Source organism: Sphaeramia orbicularis, chromosome 24 (genome assembly GCF_902148855.1).
Source record: "Sphaeramia orbicularis chromosome 24, fSphaOr1.1, whole genome shotgun sequence".
NCBI lineage: Eukaryota > Metazoa > Chordata > Actinopteri > Kurtiformes > Apogonidae > Sphaeramia > Sphaeramia orbicularis.
Window position 1 is genome coordinate 46,771,937 of NC_043979.1, and position 23,404 is coordinate 46,795,340.

The window sequence follows — 23,404 nt, forward strand, 5'->3', positions numbered from 1 at the left end:
GTTGTCGGCGGTCAGCTGCTGGGTTCTCTTCATGGCCTCCAGCTCGCGCTAGAAGGCCTGGGCCTGAGGACAAACAGTAGGTCCATGTTAACCCTTTAGGACCACTGCGTCAGCGGAGAGCCACAGTTTTCTAAACCGTCAGGACAACATTCAAACATCATCTGAAAGCTGATATTAGGTCACTATCAGGTCTGTAACACATTAGGGTAGACGTCTGCACTGGCTGAGGGGGAGGGGCAGAAGTGGGAGGACCAGAGAGCAGCAGAGTGCAGTCAGTGAGAGAGAAATGGAAGATTTTTTATTACCTTTAGGAGCGTTTTAGCGAGTTTTTAGCTGGTTTTAGTCGGCACTTCTTGTAAATAATTGTATATAATAGTAATAGTGCTGTTTTGGGGTGTTCTACTAGTGTGCTTTACCATTTTGTTTTTTTTTTATACCATTGAGTTTCCCTGTTTTTTTGGGGAGTTTTTTCGCCTTTTTTTCCAATGTTTTTAATCTGTATTTTTCTGGTTTCTATCGTTCATTGATTAAACTAGAACCCTAACCCATCACACAGACTAAAAATGACTAGAAGTAGAAGTAACTAAAAATAAGAAGCTGGCACATGGACACAGAGTAATCTAAACAAACTAAAATGTAAAATAGTTGAAATTTTACTTTAAGTTTCATTATGCACATTTACAGTTATACTTCATAGCAAATATGATAAAAATTCACAGCTTTTCTTTTTCTTTTTTTACTGTAACATACTATTTTAAACATTTATTATATTAGTAATGATATTAATGAACTCTAACCCATCACACAGACTAAAAATGACTAGAAGTAACTAAAAATAAGAAGCTGGAACATGGACACAGAATTACGTAGACAAACTAAAATGTAAAATAGTTGTAATTTTAGTTTAAGTTCATTATGCACATTTCAGTGGTTTCATGGAAATATGATAAAAACAAAATTCAAGGCTTTTTCTTTTTTAACTATAACACACTGTTTTAAGCATTTATTATACATGTAATAATGATAATTAATGAACTCTAACCCATCACACAGACTAAAGATGACTAGAAAGAACTAAAAATAAGAAGCTGGAACATGGACACAGAATTTTAACAAACTAAAATGTAAAATAGTTGTAAGTTTAGTTTAAGTTCCATTATGCACATTTCAGTTGGTTTTCATGGTAAATATGATAAAAAACAAAATTCAAGGCTGTTTCTTTTTTAACTATAACACACTGTTTTAAGCATTTATTACATGTAATAATGATAATTAATGAACTCTAACCCAACATACAGGCTAAAAATGACTAGAAATAACTAAAAATAAGAAGCTGGAACATGGACACAGAATAATCTAAACAAACTAAAATGTAAAATAGTTGTAAGTTTAGTTTAAGTTCCATTATGCACATTTTCAGTTGGTTTTCATGGTAAATATGATTTAAAAAAAAGATTCAAGGCTGTTTCTTTTATTTTTTACTATAAAATACTGTTTTAAGCATTTATTATGTATAATAATGATAATTAATGACCAGATTTTGAAAGTTAAGTTCTTGCTGAAAAAAGCTAAATTGGCAAAAAAAGACGCTTTTATTACAAAAACAACATAAATAAAAAATCTGGGTGGCCTGTTATAATGGTAGTCCTTAAAGGGTTAATTCATCTCTCCTTTAACATTGGACTTTTTTCAACATTGAAACTGTGTCAGCAACATTTGGTTTGGCTCGAACAGTGTCGTCGCCATCATAATGCAGCCTCATACTCAAATAATCAAGAGAGCGAAAGTTGAAGCCAAAATGGAGGATGAGCCTGAGCATCGTTAAAGATGCTTTTATTGAAATGTATGGCTTTTAAATGCACTACTTAACTTGTGCCATTTTACCTTTCTCACTTCCTCTACAGGAAACTACACTTCCAGGAAACGCACAAACCCCGGTGCCAAAAGGTGTCATTTTAACCATGACTTATCCACAAAGGTTTGGCTCAGGCTGTTAACTGCAATATGCACATACTGCATCTGTTATATGGACTGGACATACAATATAACATGACCTCAGGCTTTGTTTAGTCAGGTTTTACACAGGTCCAAACAACGATAGAAAAAAACATCATCCACCCTTTCAGTTCAACCGAAAAGGTGGATGATGGGTTTTTTTCTTATAGTGGATAATTTTTAGGGCTGTTCTTTTTTTCTTATAGTGGATAATTTTTGGGGCTGTTCTTTTTTTCTTATAGTGGATAATTTTTGGGGCTGTTCTTTTTTTCTTATAGTGGATAATTTTTTGGGCTGTTCTTTTTTTCTTATAGTGGATAATTTTTTGGGCTGTTCTCTTTTTACTTATAGTGGATAATTTTTTGGGCTATCCTCTTTTTTTTCTTATAGTGGAAAATTTTTTGGGCTGTTCTTTTTTTCTTATAGTGGATAATTTTTTGGGCGATCCTCTTTTTTTTTTTTTTGTGGATAATTTTTTGGGCTCTTCTTTTTTTCTTATAGTGGATAATTTTTTGGGCTGTTTTTTTTTTTCATAGTGGATAATTTTTGGGCTGTTCTCTTTTTTTCTTATAGTGGATAATTTTTGGGCTGTTCTTTTTTTCTTATAGTGGATAATTTTTTGGGCTGTTCACTTTTTTCTTATAGTGGTTAATTTTTTGGGCTGTTCTTTTTTTTTTTCTTATAGTGGATAATTTTTGGGCTGTTCTTTTTTTTCTTATAGTGGATAATTTTTTGGGCTCTTCTTTTTTCTTATAGTGGATAATTTTTTAGGCTAGTGGATAATTTTTTGGGCTGTTCTTTTTTTTTCTTATAGTGGATAATTTTTTGGGCTGTTCTTTTTTTCTCATAGTGGATAATTTTTTGGGCTGTTTTTTTTTTTTCTTATAGTGGATAATTTTTTGGGCTGTTCTTTTTTTTTTTATAGTGGATAATTTTTTGGGCTGTTCTTTTTTTTTCTTATAGTGGATAATTTTTTGGGCTGTTCTTTTTTTTTCTTATAGTGGATACATTTTTGGGCTGTTCTTTTTTCTTATAGTGGATCATTTTTTGGGCTATTGCACTTCTGGGCCACCGTACTCTGCAAAACCTCAAAGAATTCTGGTGCAGAAATTGTGTATAGTACTAGAAAACCACTACAATTATAAAAATGTTTTTGATTTGGAGGTTAAAAAAGATGGTAATCTTTAAGTATTTTTGTAAACCTTTAGGTGAAGGAGGTCAAAGACAAAATAATCATGCATAATTTTCTACTATACACACAAAAGTCACTGAAAATGTTCAATGATGCACCCACAGAGGACATTTTACTGCTCAAATGTACTTATGCTGCATTCCAGAGTGCTGGGAGACGGGAAGTTTCCAACGTTCAGCTCAGTAACAATGACATCAACACAACAATGGCGGTGCACAGTTTTTAAGTTGCAATGAAAAAAACTTCCCAGCGTATAATCAGCTCAATCCGTCATTTGGCCCTCTTCCGTCTGGTTTGCGTATGTGACAACACTGCACTGTCGACAGTCAGAATGTCTCTCAGTTACGAAGCAGATAGGAGCTTAGATCTGCGGTCGTCCATATTTGTTTGTTTATGTTCACCATGAATCACCTGGAATACTCTGAGGTGGGATGTAGTAACTCCAAGTGAGATATATTCACCTCCCGGCACTTTGGAATGCAACATTAGTGTCTGATGTTCTACACCTGGTCTGATCCCAGACATAACCCATCTTTATAATGCTCCGTACCTTGCTGAGTTTGGCTTCGTACTCCTCCACCAGCCTCTTTTTGTCCTGTTTGAGCTCCTCCACCCGCTCCGTCAGAGAATCCACCTGCAACACATGAACACAACAGGTCAATGAGGACCAGACGGGTTAACCCTCTGATTATATAATTGCATGTAAAGTGTGTTTATATGATATGATTATGAATAATGTATTATGATATGCAGTGTATTTAGTATAATATATAATATGGGGAGAGACGGAGAGCTTTATGAATGCTGCTCTGACATATGATATGATATAATAGGTTATTCTAAGTGGGGAGTTCAGTATTTATGTAATTATGGGCCTACTGTAGATTGGGATTAGACTAGGCATGAGAAGATTATCCGATACATCGACACATGTGTGCACAATCCCAGTGCACCAGTAGAGAAGCTGCGAGTGAATGAAAGGTTTGGAAATGCTATACGCGATGCATCGGTTATTGAATGTTTGTATCGTATAAAATTCGATCCCTTCAATAGAATATATTTTTACTCTCAGTTAAAAGTGTTACTGTTTATTTGGGTAAAAGTTCTTCTTTTCTTCAGACCCACGTAAATGTGGGCTGTGGATTCGCAGATGTGTACACTGCTACACTAACAGTCTGAGCTGATGGATGGACTGAGCATGTGCAGAATGAATCCTGTACTGTGTGTATGTGAATGTGACATAGAAGGAGGAGAACACATGTGGTTTATGACGGGTGCTTTTTTACGGATCAGCTGTACTGAATACTGCCGTACATACTGGAGATACTTCCTTAAACAGTGTCCTACAGACCAACAGCACATCCCATAATACCTTACACAGGTGTCTCTTAAAGTGACAGAACCTTTGCGGTTTTACCTTCATTACAAATACATTTCATTACAAATGGATTCGGCGAGGGAGCAAGAAGTGAATTAGAAACAAACAGAGAAACAACGTTGCAACAAAGCCCAACTTTTTCAGCTGACTGAATGTGAGGCACGTGTTCGAAACTGAACTAAAGACACTTTGGAAAAAGTCATGGTCTGATTTGATAATAAATAATCAAGCTCATTGAACTGCACTGCATTTTTAAGTTTTTTTTTTACCAGAATGAATGTGTTCAATCAGAATGTGCTGAATTGCTCTGTATCGTGATTTGGGTGTGAATCTTATCGCATCGCATCATGAGATGCCACACATGTATCTTTAATACAGTGTTTTTCAACCTTGGGGTCAGGACCCCATGTGGGGTCACCTGGAATTCAAATGGGGTTGCCTGAAATTTCTTGTAATTGATAAAAATAAAATAAAACTTACTAATAAAAATATATGGTGAGTTGAGAGAGACAATTCATAAAAGACATGACAAACTCTGAAGCTGAAACTGAAACACTGTGGTTCTGTTTATCTGTCAAATGTTCACTGTGGTCAGTTTCAGATGCTGCAGCTCTTTCCTAATTCATAGTTTGAGTTCTTGTTTGTTCAGTATTAATTTGCAGCCTTTAGACTGACTGTACAAAACTCTCCCTTTGTGCAACAATCTCAACCTGGCTTTTCTGCCTCTGTCCACAATAATATACATTATATAGCTGTCGTGTAAATTTAACGTTTATTTGCAACATAGCACAGCAAATTATTACATGATCAAAAACAAATAAACATTTTAGCAAAAAAAAAAAAGTCACTGTTTTGAATGTCTGGGGTCACCAGAAACTTGTGATGTTAAAATGGGGTCAGGAGCTAAAAAAGGTGGGAACCACTGCTTTAATATATCGGATCAGAGATACTGTATCAAGATGCCTTTCATCAGCCTTACATCTAAGCTTCCCGACCCTACTGTAGACATGTCTAATATGTGTTTTGTCTGGAGGCTTCTTTGTACGCACACTGAAAATAAAGGCTATTCTGACTCTGACTCCTGTTTCTCTGTACTTTTAAAGTCCAGTTTTTGTTTTTTTTTTAAGTGTCATCTAAACCCACTGAGTGTTCCTGGTGTGACTGGAATGACGTGGGCGATGTGGTGAAATGACCTGATAATTCTCGACTCCTGTCCCACTTTTTCTTTGCATTTCCCTGCTGTGATTTGGTCGTTTGCTTTGGTTTTCAGCGGCTGCTCTACTTTGCGAGCTCCGCGCCGCTTGGTGTTTGTGTTACCTCGGCTTTGTGCAGCTGTCCCAGTTTCTCCTGGTCTTTGCTGTAGTTGGCGTTCTGGCTCTGGTGGCCTGCGCAGGAGCTCCTGGATCTCCTGGCGGTGCTGGGCCTTCAGCTCCTCCAGGGCCACCTTCTTCTCCTGCTCGAACGGGGACTGGGCCTGGCTGAACGTACGCAGCTTCTCCTCGAAGGACCGCCTCATCTCCTCCACCTCCCTCGACATGGAAACCACTCGCTGCGTGTGCTGCCGAGGGAAACAGGAGCGAACGCTGAGCTAACAGGACCATCGATTTATGGGTTTGGAGGCTTCTCACACGGCGGGTGAACTTTGAACAGCTCAAAGCCAGGTGCTGATGTACTGGCCTGGGATACGTGACCTTCTACACGCCAAAGCGCCGGCGATGAATTAACCCCCATAACCGACAAACACACTCGTACCAGACGCCTCCATCTCCATCTGAACAGTAACAGCCCTGTGAGTCAGTGTCTGAACGTCAAAATGTAACATCCATCAGTGTCCAGTGGTCGAAGGGGAACCAATTATTATACTCAACTACTCAGTACTTGTACTGTACTCGAGTACTGTACCCAAAATGTGGCCCCACGACTACTTGTCAATATTGGATTTACATTAAGGATTGTCTTCTTTTAGGTAGGGTGGGATTGTGGGAGGAATAAAAAGAAAACTGGAGGTCCTTTTTACCTCCGCCAAGAAGGTTATGGTTCTGCCAGGGTTGGTTTGTTGTTTGTTGGTTAATTAGCGAGATAACTCAAAAAGTTATGGACAGATTTTCAGGAAATTTTCAGGAAATATTGATACTGGCACAAGGAACAAATGAGTACATTTTGGGGGGGGGGGGGGGGGGGGCAGATCTGCCTTGGTGGAGGTCTGCGCTCTCCAAATGCTGTTCTAGTTGATCACATTGGACTGTCATGCCGGTACAATATAGTGCAGAAAAGATTATTAGACCATCAAAAGTCATCAAAAACAATGGTTATGCCAGTGTTCTCAAAAAGTGGGGCAGGCCCCCCCAGGGGGTGCGAAGGCTTGCCGGGGGGCATGGGATCATTCCTAGTGTTTATTTTTTCTTCAGGTTCGAACATGTAGCAGGTGGAACTAATGTTTTAGTGTTGGAGCACCCTGGACTCATTTTAGGGACGTACAACACACAAATCTACTGCCATGGTGATCTGTCACTAGACTAGACCAAGAGTTTAGGTTTGGAGAATGGACAAGGATTGGACTGGGAAAGAAAAATGTGCAATGTTTGTGTTTTTGCACAGTTTGTACTGTTTGCACTTTGATGTTCTGAGATGTGCAACGTAAACAGGCTCATCGCAGCCACTGATGTTGTTAAAATGTTCGTCTTTGTTACCAAAATGTGTTTGTTGTTCTAAAAAAAAAATTAACCTTATTGTCATAGTTGTAAGATAATTACACATTTCCTATTTTTATTTGAAAAATAATGTCTCAGGGGGCAGTCATGTTGAGTTCATTTGTATTGTTCAATCAAAAATCTAAGTTATTTTTAATTTGCACAACAAATTATTCAAGGAAAAGCAAAAAGTATTCTTACGATATTGATGTTTCTTTCAATAAAAGTAATAATTGCACCACAGGTACAATGTTGTTGGGGTTGAGGGGGGCTTGGAGATTTTTCATGCTCCAAAGGGGGGCCCGACAGAAAAAGACTGAGAACCACTGGGTTATGCCATTGTTTTTCAACCTTGGGGTCGGGACCCCACATGGGGTCGCCTGGAATTCAAATGGGGTCACTTGAAATTTCTAGTAATTTATAAAAATAAGATAAATAAAAATAAACTTGCTAATAAAAAAATATATGGTGAGTTGACAGAGACAATCCCAATACATATCAGACAAACTGAAGCTGAAACTGCAGCACTGTGGTTCTGTTTATCTGTCACATGTTCACTGTGGTCAGTTTCAGATGCTGCAGCTCTTTCATAATTCATAGTTTCAGTTCTTGTTTGTTCAGTATTAATTGTCCTCCTTGTAAATCACAGCCAAACTGACTGGACATATCCTGACCAAGGAAAAGAAAATTCTCCCTTTGTGCAGTAATCTACACCTGGATTTACTGCCTCTGTCCACAATAATAGACATTATATAGACTAAATGTCCTCTAAAATTAACATTTATTTGCAACATAGTATAGCAAACTATTACATGACCAAAAACAAATTAATTTTAGCTAAAAAAAAAAAAGTCTCGGTTTTGAATATCTGGGGTCACCAGAAATTTGTGATGTTAAAATGGGGTCACAAGACAAAAATGGTTGAAAAACACTGGGTTATGCAGTCCAGTGCTAACTCCTGTGTGTATCATGTGACTAAAACAGACAGAAAAGAAAACATGGAATGAATAAAAGCACTGTTTTTGTCAGTCCAATGCCATAGATACTGATGGAAGAACTGAAGTGATTTTGGTTTTTATCCAGAAAACATGTTAAATGGATAGATCTCAGCTCTGAAATTAAACTACTATGAGTTGTTTTTGTTGGTATTATTATATTTGTCCAAACAAATGGACCTTTAGTTGGACCAGGCATTAAAATGAACAATTAACTGAAGAAAACAAGGGTGGTCTAATCATTTTTTCCACGACTGTATATTATTACGAAACCTAATTTTGATTCCACTTACATTAACGATGTTAAATGTGCTGCAATGTGCTTTCCTACAACTGCAAAATAAAAAAAAAACAAAAAAAAAACGTAGTGTCCTGATCCTGTTTTACGTTTCTACATAGTTTCGTGACTGTGATCGGATAATAAAAACTCCAGGTGAATGATGTAAAAGTGGTGAAAACAGCCCGATTATATCGTTGAATGCATTAAATTGAACATGTAGAAGTGAACATTGTGCTGAACTGGCAACGCATTAATACTTTAATTATTAATTCTACCCATTAATTTTACATTCATTTTATGCAGCTTTGTACAAATACTGCACTTTTTACCCCGCTCCGTTGGTCTGAAAACTGCATCCACCTCTCAGATTTCAGCTTATCTCATTCCTGTTCAGTGAAAACCACATATTTCCACTGGTGTTGATGGTGAATGTGAGTGATAAACAGGACCTTAAAGTGTGCTTTTAGAGTTTTTAATTAAATTCTCCTTCTTAAGACTCAGACTTATTGTCATTCAGTCGGTGGTACATGGTAGAATGACATGCAGATACTCAGTTCTCTGTGTTTCTAGCATGAGAAAGGTAAAAGGATCAAGTAGAAAAGCACTGGGAGAGCGCAGACCTCCACCAAGGCAGGTCAGTCCACCCCCCATCACCACCAAATGTAGTCATTTGTTCCTTGTGCCAGTATCAACATTTCCTGAACATTTCATCTAAATCTGTCCATAACTTTTTGAGTTATCTTGCTAACAGACACACAAACAGACACACAGAAAACAAACAAACAAACAAACAAACAACAACAAACAAAAAAACAGACAACAGGAAAACAGACAAACAAACAAACAGACAAACAGAAAACAGACAAACAGACAAACAGACAAACAAACAGAAAACAAACAAACAGCCAAAACAAAGAGACAAACAAACAGACAGACAAACAAACAGACAAACAGCCAAAACAAACAAACAAACAAACAGACAAACAGAAAACAGACAAACAAACAAACAGACAAACAGAAAACAGACAAACAGAAAACAAACAGACAAACAGCCAAAACAAACAAACAGCCAAACAAACAGAAAACAAACAGACAAACTCCGATGAAATATAACCTCCGCCAAGAAATGGTGGAGTTTATGAATATATATATATATATATATATTATATATATATATACATAATAACCTCTGCCGTTCCTTGGTGGAGGTAAACATGTAAAAGTAAATAGGACAGAGTAAAAACTACCATTAAAATATGCAAAAATAAATAAATAAATAACTTCTTCATATACAAAATTACACAGTTGGAAAATATACATACAAATCACTTGGAGAGTGTGATCACACCTAAAATGTCATCATTTGTTCTTGTGCCAGTATCAACATTTCCTGAAAATTTCATCCAATCTGTCCATAACTTTTTCAAGTTACCTTGTTAACAGACAAACAAACAGACAGACAAACAGAAAACAAACAAACAGACAGACAAACAGGAAAACAACAAACAGACAGACAAACAGAAAACAAACAGACAGACAGACTAACAGAAAACAAACAACAGACAGACAACAGAAAACAAACAAACAGACAGACAGACAAACAGAAAACAAACAAACAGACAGACAGCAGACAAACAGGAAACAAACAAACAGACAGACAGACAGACAAACAGAAAACGAACAAACAGACAGACAAACAGAAAACAAACAACAGACACACAAACAGAAAACAAACAGACAGACAGGACAAACAAACCCTGATGAAAACCTAACCTCCTCCGTCGTTCCTTGGCGGAGGTAAAATATAAATACATTCTTTTAAAACCCTCTTGGATTCACTGGAAAACAGATGACAGCTGAAAACAGGCCAGTATTTCTGAGATTCTTCGGTGTATTTGAGTAACAGATCCGAATCTTTCTTCTACCACTGAGTCATACATTGATACAGATTATATAAATACTCGTTTCATTTTGTTGAATCTAAACACTCATCTCTGATCCTGAATGTGTTCAGATGCCTTTCTTCTCATTTTAATGAAGCTTGTTTCCGTCCAACTTTGCAGAATGCAGTTTTTTCACCTGCTGAGCTGGTGTGTTTTTGGACTTTTGCTGAGGTGATGGTTTGAATGTCCTTGCACTTGTGTATTTTTATTCGTGCTACTATTGTCATTACTGCTACCTCACCATCTGATTATGTATCAGACACTTTTACTCGATTGTTTCTTCATCAGAAATACTTTCCTGAAGCAGGTGAGACAAATAAACAACATGTCTCAGTGCTGGAAATGGAAATAGATGTTTTTCTTTTATTTTAATTCAGCTGCTTTTCGTTTCCTAATGCAACAAATAATCACACAATCACAGTTTGTTATCCTTGTACTCTACCTTAACAACAGTTGTAAGGCTTTATTTCTTCCCACTCCTTTTTCCAATGTGTAAATAACACTGAAATTAATGCCATGTATTTCTATATATAGTAGTATACGGTGTAATAGTGGGAATTTCCTCTGGGTTTTTTTTTGTTTGTTTTGGTTGGTTTTCTAGTGATATTTTGCATTGGAAAATTTGCTTTGTTTGTGTATAAGTTGGAAAAGACCCAAACATCCACCATCGACCCAAAGCCATCTACTGATCTAAACTGTTTAATAGTGTTTTTCAACCTTGGGGTCGGGACCCCACATGGGGTCACCTGGAATTCAAATGGGGTCACTTGACATTTCTAGTAATTGATGAAAATAAAAATAAAAACTTAATAACAAAAAAATATATGGTGAGTTGACAGAGCCAATCCCAATCCATATCAGACAAACTGTGGTTGTGAAACTGTAGCACTGTGGTTCTGTTTATCTGTCAATGTTCACTGTGGTCAGTTTCAGATGCTGCAGCTCTTTCATAATTCATAGTTTCAGTTCTGTTTGTTCAGTATTAATGTCCTCCTTGTAAATCACAGCCGGACTGGACGTACAGATCCTGACAAGGAAAAGAAAATCCTCCCTTTGTGCAGTAATCTACACCTGGATTTACTGCCTCTGTCCACAATATAACATATATAGACTAAATGTCCTCTAAAATTAACCTTTATTTGAAACATAGGATAGAAAAACTAATACAGGATCAAAAACAAATTAATTTTAATTAATTTTTTTCAGTTTTGAATGTCAGGGGTTGCCAGAAATTTGTGGTGTTTAAAATGGGGTCAGGAGACAAAAAGGCTGGAAACCACTGCTTAATACCTGTTGATCACTCATCCTATAATACATGTAAATAATTGGTGTAAAATACAGTTCTTCATCTTTTCATGGTCATCAGATATGACCCATTGGACGCTCAGAGGATCCGTAGTTACCATGGAAACACCGTCATCTTCTACAACACTGATTCACCAGTAAAACCCATGAGTTGGATTCAATGACAGTGAATGGACACCACTAGGTTATATATATTAAATTTAATTAAATTAATTAAATAAATCATCTTTATTTTGTGTTTCTCCAGTAAAAATCAGGTGTTTTTTTCTATTTTAATGGATGATCCTATCTCTCATTATCTGATCATAACCCAGTGTGTCCATCACTGTTACTGATCCAACTCCATGGTTTTACTGGTGAATTAAGCTATAGAAGATGACGGTGTTTCCATGGTAACTACAGAGCCTCTGAACGTCCAAATGCACTGTAAAAAAAAATCTGTAATTTAATGGAATTTTCACTGTTTATTTTAAAGATTTTTTGGGTATTTTTAAGATACAGGAAAATATCAATGAAATGACAAAAATAGACTGTGGTTTTACATGTCAAATGTAAAATAACATGAACAAACTAACTGTGAATAACCAAAAATTAAAATTTTTTAAAATAATTTTTTTTCCTTTTTTCACAGAAAAATACAGTTAAAATACATTTGCAAGTGTATCGTAATTTCACAACTATTTCTTTTCTATTTGATTGATTTGATTTATTTATTATTTATTTATTTATTTATTTATTTGTTTGTTTATTTATTTTGAACCTGCAAAAAAACAAAACAAAAAAAATAAAACAAAATAAAGGATTCAAATGGACAGAATCTATCTCCAAGCACATACAAGTCTGAATTTTGCATGGTCGAAAAGGAGTAGGAAGAAGTATGAACTTAATTATGAGATTAAACTATTGATTTAAAGTTTAATACTGTAAAAATAATAATAAAATGAGATAAAATTACTGACAATTAACCGTAAAAGAAGTATTTGTTCTGTAAGTTTAACAAGATTTGTTTGTTAATTGACAAATATCTTGTGTAATTACAGGAGGTTTCACGACAAAAATGTGAATAAATGTATTTTGTGAATGTATAACATGTATAAGCACTGACTAAAACAAAACATTCAGAAAAAAGATCAACTAATAAAAACTAGCAAACCTGCTCTAAAAACTAATTCAAACTAACTGAATTAGACAAAAAAAGTCCAAACTAAATAAAACTAGAAGCACTTGGAGAGCGCAGACCTCCGCCAAGGCGGATCAGTGGCCCCCCCCGTGGGCCCCCCCACGCCAAGGAGGTTATGTTTTTGCCAGGGTTGTTTGTTTGTCTGTCTGTCTGTTTGTCTGTCCGTTAGTGTGCAACATAACTCAAAAAGTTATGGACAGATTTTGATGAAATTTTCAGGGTTTGTTGGAAATGGGCCCCCCCACCCCCGATCACCACCAAAATTTAATCATTTCTTCCTTATCCCATTTCCAACAAACCCTGAAAATTTCATCAAAATCTGTCCATAACTTTTTGAGTTATGTTGCACACTAACAGACAGACAAACAAACAGACAGACAAACAAACAAACAAACAAACAAACCCTGGCAAAAACATAACCTCCTTGGCGGAGGTAACTAAACTAGAATGAAAAATCCCAAACTCTTCTAACCTCGGTGCACCTGAACAGAAGGCCTCCTCCTAGGTCCTCCTCCTACCTGAGCGTCGGTGCACAGCTGCATGTCCTCCACCCTCTGACGGTAGCTCTCGAACTCGGCCAGCGCCTGCCTCTTCATCCTCTCGTGGAGCTCCATGGACTCCTCCAGAGACTGGATCCGCCTCTTCAGGTCCATCTCATCGCTGATCTTACTCTTGTACTGAAACGAAAGTTGGGAAATAATTCAGAAATAATGAGAGTGTTCTGGATCTGCTTCATCTGCTGCACCTGCACGAAAAAAAAAACAAAAACACGGGAAACTCACACTGGGTTTGACTTTAGTAAAATATGTTAAAAACAAACTGCCAAACATGTCGGAGGAAGAGATTCTTTAATTCTATGCTTCAGGTGAACCTCAGAAAGAGCTGTAATTGAAAATAATTTGACAAGCACAACTTTAAACTTTACCTTCAGTTTACTGACACTGGAAATACAGGAAAACACAGAAAAGATTAGAAATCATTTACCATTTACCATCAGATCAGGTCTTTTTATGTCAGCCGAGCTAAAATTTTCAACTTTGCACGCAATAATGTGGATCTGCACCATCTTATAAGATAAGATCTGATGTGTTAAGATAAGATACACAAAGATACTTGAAGATAAGATACGATTTGAAAAGCTACACAAAAATACACTCAAATAACATACGATATGCTACGATATTTTAAAATGAGATACAGTATGACAAGCTATGCTACTATAGACTAAGATAAGACACGATACAATGCGCTATAATAAGATACTATACACTAAGTTATGCTACAATACGCGAAGATAAGATAAGATATGATACGCTAGGATACATTAAATACACTAATATATGATACACCAACATACCATACACATAGATAAGACACAATATGCTAAGATATAGTACAATATCCTACAAAACGCTAAGATATGATGTGCTAAGATATGCTATGATACATGAAGACATGATACACTAGTAAATATTATGCTAAAATATGCTACAATATGTTAAGATACGCTAAAATACACTACAATACGCTACGATATGATATCCTAAAATATGATATGCTAAGATATGCTACAATATGCTAAGATATGTTACAATACATTACAGTACGCTAAGATATGATATGCTAAGATATGATATGCTAAGATATGATATGCTAAGATATGCTACAATATGCTAAGATATGTTACAATACACCACAGTACGCTAAGATATGATACGCTAAATTATTATATGCTAAGGTATGCTACAATATGCTAAGATATGGTATAATACATTACAGTACGCTAAGATGTGATGTGCTAAGATATGCTACGATACATGAAGACATGATACACTAGCATATATTATGCTAAAATATGCTACAATATGTTAAGATATGCTACAATACACTACAATATGCTAAGATACGATATGCTAAAATATGATATGCTAAGATATGCTACAATACACTACAATACCCTAAAATATGATATGCTAAAATATGATATGCTAAGATATACTATAATATGCTAAAATATGTTACAATACACTACAGTATGCTAAGATATGATACACTAAGATATGATATGCTAAGTCTTAGCATATCATATATTGCATATCTTAGCAGCTAAGATATGCAACAATACGCTAAGATATGCTACAATACACTTCAGTATGCTAAGATATGAAATGCTAAGATATGCTACAGTATAAGATACGATAAAATAATCCTTCTTTAGTCCCACACAGGGATTTTTTACCGCTTATTTACAGCAGCAAAAAACTATTACAGCAGTAAAATCAAGACAATATTAATAGGAAAAAGGACACATTTCTGCACTGATTGGACAAATAACTTGATATCTGTCTCTTCCTTTATGTGACATATTTATAAAGGATGTAAGTGAAGCAGCAGCAGACTGATGGATGAAAACCTGCTAAAAAACTATAGTCGACAAAGTATGACCAAGGGCTCAAAGGTGCCTGAAAGGTTCACTTTGAAAGGCTTTTAAAGTGCTGCAGACTGTAGATCTGTGTTATAGTTGTGTGATTCCCTGGCGTAATGCAAAGCATCGACAGAAGTGCATGCTGGGATGTCATTTTTGGCCAACTGTCAGCTGCATCTTCTTCTCTTTTTACTGTAATTATCCAATAAATCCAGTTAATCCTCTTAAAATCAAAGTAATAATCTTGACAGGAAACACTGCTATCATCAATAAACTTCTGTATTTGTGGAAATCTGTCATTTCCTGCATTCAAATCTGAGCAGAACTGGTTGGTCATGATTGCACACCCATCTCCACTCTCCATTTTCCCCCCGTGCACAGCTGCATGATGTAAACGTAGCAGAAATGTAAGTACACAGATCTGCTCAAGGTTGAAAGTAGTCACACTGCTGTCAGGCAAACAAGTAAGTCCCTTTAGAGGGGGTGACATATAAACCTAAATATTTAATATTAACTCGATTAATAATGGATCGCTTCATTTTGAATATGATCTCGTGCTCCCACTCTCCGGTGGATCGGCTGTCTTGTGATAGCGAGCGGCGGCCGAGTTCTGACGTAGTTTAGTGCCGCTCCAGAGACAGATGATACTTGGTATGCTGAAGTCGGACGCTCGTCCTCGTCCTCAGACATGTTCTCATCTAGAAATGTGTCCTGGCTCTGCTTCCATCTTATCTTCAAAACTACACCTGTCACATAAGTGCAGGTGCTTCCAGGCTGCAGGCTCAGGATTTATTCCACCTGTCTGGTCCCAAAGGTCTGGACTAGAGTTGGGAGTCTGAGAATACGTTCAGACTGCAGCCAAATGTGGCCCAAATCTGATCTTTTTACCCATATGTGACCTGTATCCAATCTGTCAGACACTTTGAACAGCACTAATCCGATTTTTTTGCCAATGTGACCCGTATCCGATCTGTTAAAGACAGTTTGAACAGCACAAATCCGATTTTTTTTGCCCATGTGTGACCTGTGTCCGATTTGTTAAAGACACTTTGAAAAACACAAATCCGATTTTTTTTGCCCATGTGCAACCTGTATCCGATCTCTTAAAGACACTTTGAACGGCACAAATATGATTTTTTTTTGCCGATGTGACCCCTATCCGATCTGTTAAAGACAGTTTGAACAGCACAAATCCGATATTTTTTGCCCATGTGTGACCTATGTCTGATTTGTTAAAGACACTTTGAAAAACACAAATCTGATTTTTTTGTCCATATGCAACCTGTATCCGATCTCTTAAAGACACTTTGAACGGCACAAATCTGATTTTTTTTGCCGATGTGACCTGTACTCGATCTGTTAAAGACAGTCTGAACGGCACAAATCCGATTTTTTCGCCCACATGTGACCCGTATCCAATCTGTTAAGACATTCGAAAAGCACATATCCGATCTTTTTACCCATATGTGACCTGTATCCAATCTGTTAGACACTTTGAACGGCACTAATCCGATTTTTTTACCGATGTGACCTGTATCCGATCCGTTAGACAGTTTGAAAAGCACAAATCCGATTTTTTTACCGATGTGACCTGTATCCGATCCGTTAAAGACACTTTGAATGGCACAAATCCGATTTTTTTGCCCATATGTGACCCGCGTCCGATCTGTTAAAGACAGTTTGAACAGCACAAATCCGATTTTTTTACCGACGTGACCTGTATCCGATCCATTAAAGACAGTTTGAATTGCACAAATCCGATTTCTTTACTCATATGTGACCTGTATCCGATCTGGTAAAGACACTTTGAATGGCACAAATCCGATTTTTTTGCCGATGTGACCTGTATCCGGTCTGTCAAAGACATTTGAAAAGCACAAATCCGATTTTTTTTGCCCATATGTGACCTGTATCCGGTCTGTTAAAGACACTTTGAACGGCACTAATCCGATTTTTTTACTCATATATGGGAGCTATGCTCGTCGCCACAGTCCGCTACACACCCCGCTGCAGGGACTCAGACTGGACCAGACTGGACCCAGACTGGACCAGACTGAACCCAGACTGGACCCAGACTGGACCAGACTGGACCCAGACCGGACCCAGACTGTACCCAGACTGGACCCAGACTGGACCAGACTGGACCCAGACTGGACCCAGACTGGACCAGACTGAACCCAGACTGGACCCAGACTGGACCCAGACCGGACCCAGACTGTACCCAGACTGGACCCAGACTGGACCAGACTGGACCAGACTGAACCCAGACTGGACCCAGACTGGACCCAGACTGGACCCAGACCGGACCCAGACCGGACCCAGACTGGACCCAGACTGGACCAGACTGGACCCAGACTGGACCCAGACTGGACCAGACTGGACCAGACTGGACCCAGACTGGACCAGACTGGACCCAGACTGGACCAGACTGGACTCAGACTGGACCAGACTGGACCAGACTGGACTCAGACTGGACCCAGACTGGACCAGACTGGACCCAGACCGGACCGAGGCTGGACCAGACTGGACCAGACCGGACCCAGACTGGACCAGACTGGACCAGACCGGACCAGACCGGACCCAGACTGGACCCGGACTGGACCCGGACTGGACCCAGACTGGACCCGGACTGGACCAGACTGGACCAGACTGGACCCAGACCGGACCCAGACCGGACCCGGACTGGACCCGGACTGGACCCAGACTGGACCCAGACTGGACCAGACTGGACCAGACTGGACCAGACTGGACCCAGACCGGACCCAGACTGGACCAGACTGGACCCAGACCGGACCCAGACTGGACCAGACTGGACCAGACTGGACCAGACTGGACCCAGACTGGACCCAGACTGGACCAGACTGGACCCAGACTGGACCCAGACTGGACCAGACTGGACCCAGACTGGACCAGACTGGACCAGACTGGACCAGACTGGACCCAGACTGGACCAGACTGGACCAGACTGGACCCAGACTGGACCAGACTGGACCAGACTGGACCAGACTGGACCCAGACTGGACCAGACTGGACCAGACTGGACCCAGACCGGACCCAGACTGGACCAGACTGGACCCAGACTGGACCCAGACTGGACCAGACTGGACCAGACTGGACCCAGACTGGACCAGACTGGACCAGACTGGCTGTGGCTCTTTGTGGCCACACTCACTTCTCCTCCTGTAGCCACAGTGTCTGGATCCTTCGTGTTCCTAGCGCAGGCACAGATAACATCTGTACTGGTAAAGGTGGTTTCCATTAAAACCATAAAGTCTGGGTGAATGTGGAAAAGCGTGTGAACCTGTAGGATCTTCTCTCTGGTCTCAGACAGGATCTGCTGCACCTCCTCTTCATGGGCCTCCTTCAGAGTGGCGATGGCCGCCTCGTGTTCGTCGTTTTTCGTGTTCAGTGCATAGATAACCTGCGACAGAAACACAACAAACACGTGAACCGTTAGAGGGGAGGGGTTTGTTCACACTGGTGACCGGTCGACTGGTCTGGGATTCACTGCCCGGAAACAAGAGACCATCATCAGAACATCAAGAAGGTTTGGATGAAGTGACTGGAAAGAACCAAAGTCAAACCGGACTGTCACTGCGGGGTTTCCTGTTATTTCCTGACGCAGCATTTCACTAACATTCAGATCAGCGTCCAAAAACCACAGACGGCTGAAATAATACTGAGGTTATGGACTACAGTTACATCCTATTTGTGTTTACTGGACATAATCCAACTTTACTTATAAAACACTTTAAAAAACACACATGACAACAAGAGAACAAGGAAGTACAGTTATATGAAAGTACTGGATGGAAAAGAGTAGAGGAGAGGAGAGGAGAGGAGAGGAGAGGAGAATAGAGTAGAGTAGAGTAGAGTAGAAGAGTAGAGTAGAGTAAAGTAGAGTAGAAGAGTAGAGTAGAGTAAAGTAGAGTAGAGTAAAGTAGAAGAGTAGAGTAGAATAGAGTACAGTAGAAGAGTAGAGTAGAGTAAAGTAGAGTAGAGTACAGTAGAAGAGCAGAGTAGAGTAGAGTAAAGTAGAGTAGAGTAGAGTAGAATAGAGTACAGTAGAAGAGTAGAGTAGAGTAAAGTAGAAGAGTAGAGTAGAGTAGAGTAGAAGAGTAGAGTAAAGTAGAGTAGAGTAGAATAGAGTACAGTAGAAGAGTAGAGTAGAGTAAAGTAGAAGAGTAGAGTAGAGTAGAAGAGTAGAGTAAAGTAGAGTAGAGTAGAATAGAGTACAGTAGAAGAGTAGAGTAGAGTAAAGTAGAAGAGTAGAGTAGAATAGAATAGAATAGAATAAAAAATAAAATAAAATAAAATAGAACACAACAGAACAGAATAGAAAAGAAAAGAATAGAACTGTATAGAACAGAATAGAACAGAATAGAACAGTAAAGAATAGAATAAAATGAAATAATATAGAACAGTATAAAATAGTATAGAATAGAATAGAACTGTATAGAATAATATAGAACTGAGTAGAACAGAACAGTATAGAATTGCATTGAATAGAATAGAATAGAATAGAATAGAATGGCTTGTCTGGTTCCAGCTGGTTCTATCTGTAAGGTGTCATCAGAAGACTTCTGTTATGATTCTGCACTGTATTAATAAAATTGGATTTGAACAGAACAGATCTGTGTTGTCACTGTTACAGGAACGAGGCTAATCCAGTTATGACTAAAATATAGAAAAAACTAACTGATAAGAAATAAAAGCTACAGATAAGAAACATGTACGACATATAAGGATATCTACAGGTAATAAGGCTTACACAAACATGTATTCACACTAAGTTTTAGTCAGACTTAAAACAGACAAAAGTGAAAATAGATCCAGTACAGGAGCAGAACCAACACCACCAAAAAACCCACGTGTCCCTACACAGCAATGTGGTTTCTGTTTCTGACATAATTTAATAATGTTACCGTTAAAAACATTAAACTCACACTGCATCTGTCATCAGTTTTATAGTTGAACACACTGGACTGGAGCTCAGGAGTTATGAGGTTGATTAATTGTGTGTGTGTGGGTGGGGGGCGGGGGGGGGGGGGGGGGGGGTGAAATGAGCTTGGATTATGTTGAATTTCGAAGTTTTATCTGTTGGTCAGTGTAGTTGGGATCAATAGGCCAACATCTGTTTATACACTGACTTTATTGGTGCATAAATTAGCCGACAGACCGGCTGCAGCAGATGCAGGCGTTAAGCTGGAGATCAAGCCCCAGCGCTGCAGTATTATCATGTCCTGTGCCGCTGCTTTTGCAAATCAGCGCGTGACATAAGTGAATATGTGGCGGCGTGCACGTGCAGACGGTGGCGGCGGCGGTGGCGGTGGTGGTGGTTGCTGGAGGAGCTTATGGCGTGGTTTGATGTCTGTAATAATATGAGCTCAGAAGAATCAGCGATGGCCTCCAGTTAGAAATTAGAACTGGATGGTGATGCTCTGTGTTGCAGGGGGATAAAAATAACACCAAATACTGTTGTGCATGAGATTGACCTTTAAATCCAGCCTAAAAATACGTGCAGTCAGCCACAGAGGCCTAATCTGACAGCGCAGTCATCCCCTGCTCGCAGAGGCAGACAGGACACAAATAGGTTTTTACATTTCCACATGAAAACACCAGCACAACTCTCCCACACCGCCAGGAGCAAAGCAGCGCCCCCCTGATAAAACCCCCAGCAGATACCCCAGCAGATACCCCAGCAGATACCCCAGCACCTCCAACTGCACTGAAGACCAGACAAGTGGAGGTCACTTCAAACATCTCAGGTAACTCGTCACCCTAAAAAATTTAAGTAATGAGTAATGAAAACTTAAGTGTAGGGATGTAACGACATGAACATTTCATATCGCGGTTATTGTGACTAAAATGATCACGGTTATCGTTATTATCACGGTATTGTTGAAATGGTGCTCAAAATGTTCAAAAAGTACTGATACACACTGAAATAATTTAACCAAGTTGTATAAAAAAAACAACAACAAATAAATAAATAAATAAAATAAAATAATTGGCACAATGTACCTTCTGCTGCAGAAAACATTCAAATATTAACCCTTAGTGGTCTGAGCCTATTTTGTCCATTTTTCAGTCCTTTTGATTTTGCCTTTATATACTATATAAACAAATGTTTACCATACCCATGTTTGGGATCTTTTTTTTTCAGCACAACTTCATCTATATCATCTGTTTATTATTTTTTTCACTTTAACCTACTATAAAAACACAAAAGGACAAAAAACACACACAAAAAAATATTAAATCCGATTTGAAAAATGTATATAATTTATTGCATAAATAACACACAGATGCTTAACGAACCTTTTCAAAGACTTTAAAAGTGAATACTGGTTCCAAATATTAAGTCTATAAAATTAAAATTGTAATAAATTAAAACTATACTCAAATATTTGACATAAAAGCAGATCTTTACACAGGGTTTTATTCCCCTAAAAGTGTGGTAATCAAACACAGTTAACATGATAATTAGAATTTAAACGGTAATACTAACTGTCGGGAATTTTACCACAGCTTATCGTCATACTGGTAATCATTACATCCTGACTTGAGTGTATTAAAGTTAAACGCTTGATTTGAATGGAGTTGCTATTTTAAGTACAACACACTAAATGCCAAATTAATTTAACTTAAAATTTGTTGCAATGTCAATTGCTTTGTATAATCATTAAACTTAGTATCATCAGCTCATTTTACTCAATTCCAAGTTGATTTAAATTAAAATCTTTTGCAATATAAAGTGTTTTGTATAATTATTCAACTTAAGATATTGTACACAAAAAAAAATCTGTAATTTAACAGAATTTTTACCGTTTATTTGACAGATTTTTCCTGTATTTTTAAGAGACAGCAAAATATAAATGAAATGACAAAAACAGACTGTGATTTTACATGTCAAATGTAAAACATGAAAAAACTGTAACTGTGAATAAAATAAAACTTACACTTTTTAAAAGAAATTTTTCTTTTTTCACAGAAAAATACAGTTAAAATACACTTGCAAATGTACCATAATTTCACAAATATTTATTTTCTATTTCTGAGATTAAACTGTTAATTTAAAGTTTAATACTGTAAAAAAAAAAATAGTAAAATGAGATAAAATTACTGACAATTAACCGTTAAGGAAGTATTTGTTCTGTCAGTTGAACCAGACTTGTTTATTAATTGACAAATACCTTGTGTAATTACAGGAGGTTTCACAACATAAATGTTGAATAAATGTATTTTTGTGAATGTATAACATGTATAAGCACTGATAAACTGTCCAAATACAGTTTTTATCTGTGGATTGGACAACTGAGTCTCACTGAAAAAAAAAAAAAAAAAAAATACATATATATATATATATATATATATATATATATATATATATATATATATATATATATATATATATATATATATATATATAGGTAATTAGATTGTTTTAATACATGTAAATATTCTCTATTAAACATTAAAAAGTTTAAAAAAAAAAAAAAAGCAAAATCTCATGTAAAGTTAGGGGAAAAAACTGTATTTTAATTATGGAAAATTACTGCATTTTTATGAGATGGTTATTTTCCGTTATTTAACAGTATTTTTTTGGCACCCCTGCTGCCGGAATAATACTGTTTGTTTTATGTTTTTTTTTTTTTTACAGTGTAGTAATGTCATAAAACTGAAATCATTTAAGTACGTTGTAATTAAAGCATATTAGTGAATACAAAGTCCGGGCTTACAGTGTGTACGGTGGCGCTAAAGAGCCTTTGTTTACTCTGGGCCCAAGTCAAAAAAAGACGAAAGGAAAAAAAAAAAAAAAAAAAAAACAGGGTAAAAGCTTTGGCTGAAACACTGGCGTCCAGTTCTGCTGCTTTAGCGGCAGATGAAAGGCCGTCATCTGACAAGTGGCGCTGGTTTTCAGATGTGTGTTTGTTTACTCCACACACTCCGCCTCTGTTTGGCCGACAGCTGCAGAGCTTTAGTCGAAGAAAAGAAGAAACTAAGACGCTGTATAATCA

The 23,404-nt window shown here is 37.7% G+C and overlaps 2 long non-coding RNA genes across 2 annotated transcripts; both read right to left on the minus strand.

Moving 5' to 3' along the window:
* Positions 1 to 48: 48 nt before the first annotated feature.
* Positions 49 to 5,950, minus strand: LOC115414676 (uncharacterized). Its single transcript, XR_003934696.1, has 3 exons — positions 5,883 to 5,950; positions 3,738 to 3,821; positions 49 to 63 (listed from the first exon to the last, which is right to left on the minus strand). It is a non-coding gene; the product is annotated as an uncharacterized LOC115414676 (long non-coding RNA).
* A 79-nt stretch (positions 5,951 to 6,029) lies between these two features.
* LOC115415341 (uncharacterized) lies at positions 6,030 to 18,807 on the minus strand. The gene is made up of 3 exons (XR_003934793.1): positions 18,685 to 18,807; positions 13,477 to 13,635; positions 6,030 to 6,123 (listed from the first exon to the last, which is right to left on the minus strand). It is a non-coding gene; the product is annotated as an uncharacterized LOC115415341 (long non-coding RNA).
* Positions 18,808 to 23,404: the final 4,597 nt, after the last annotated feature.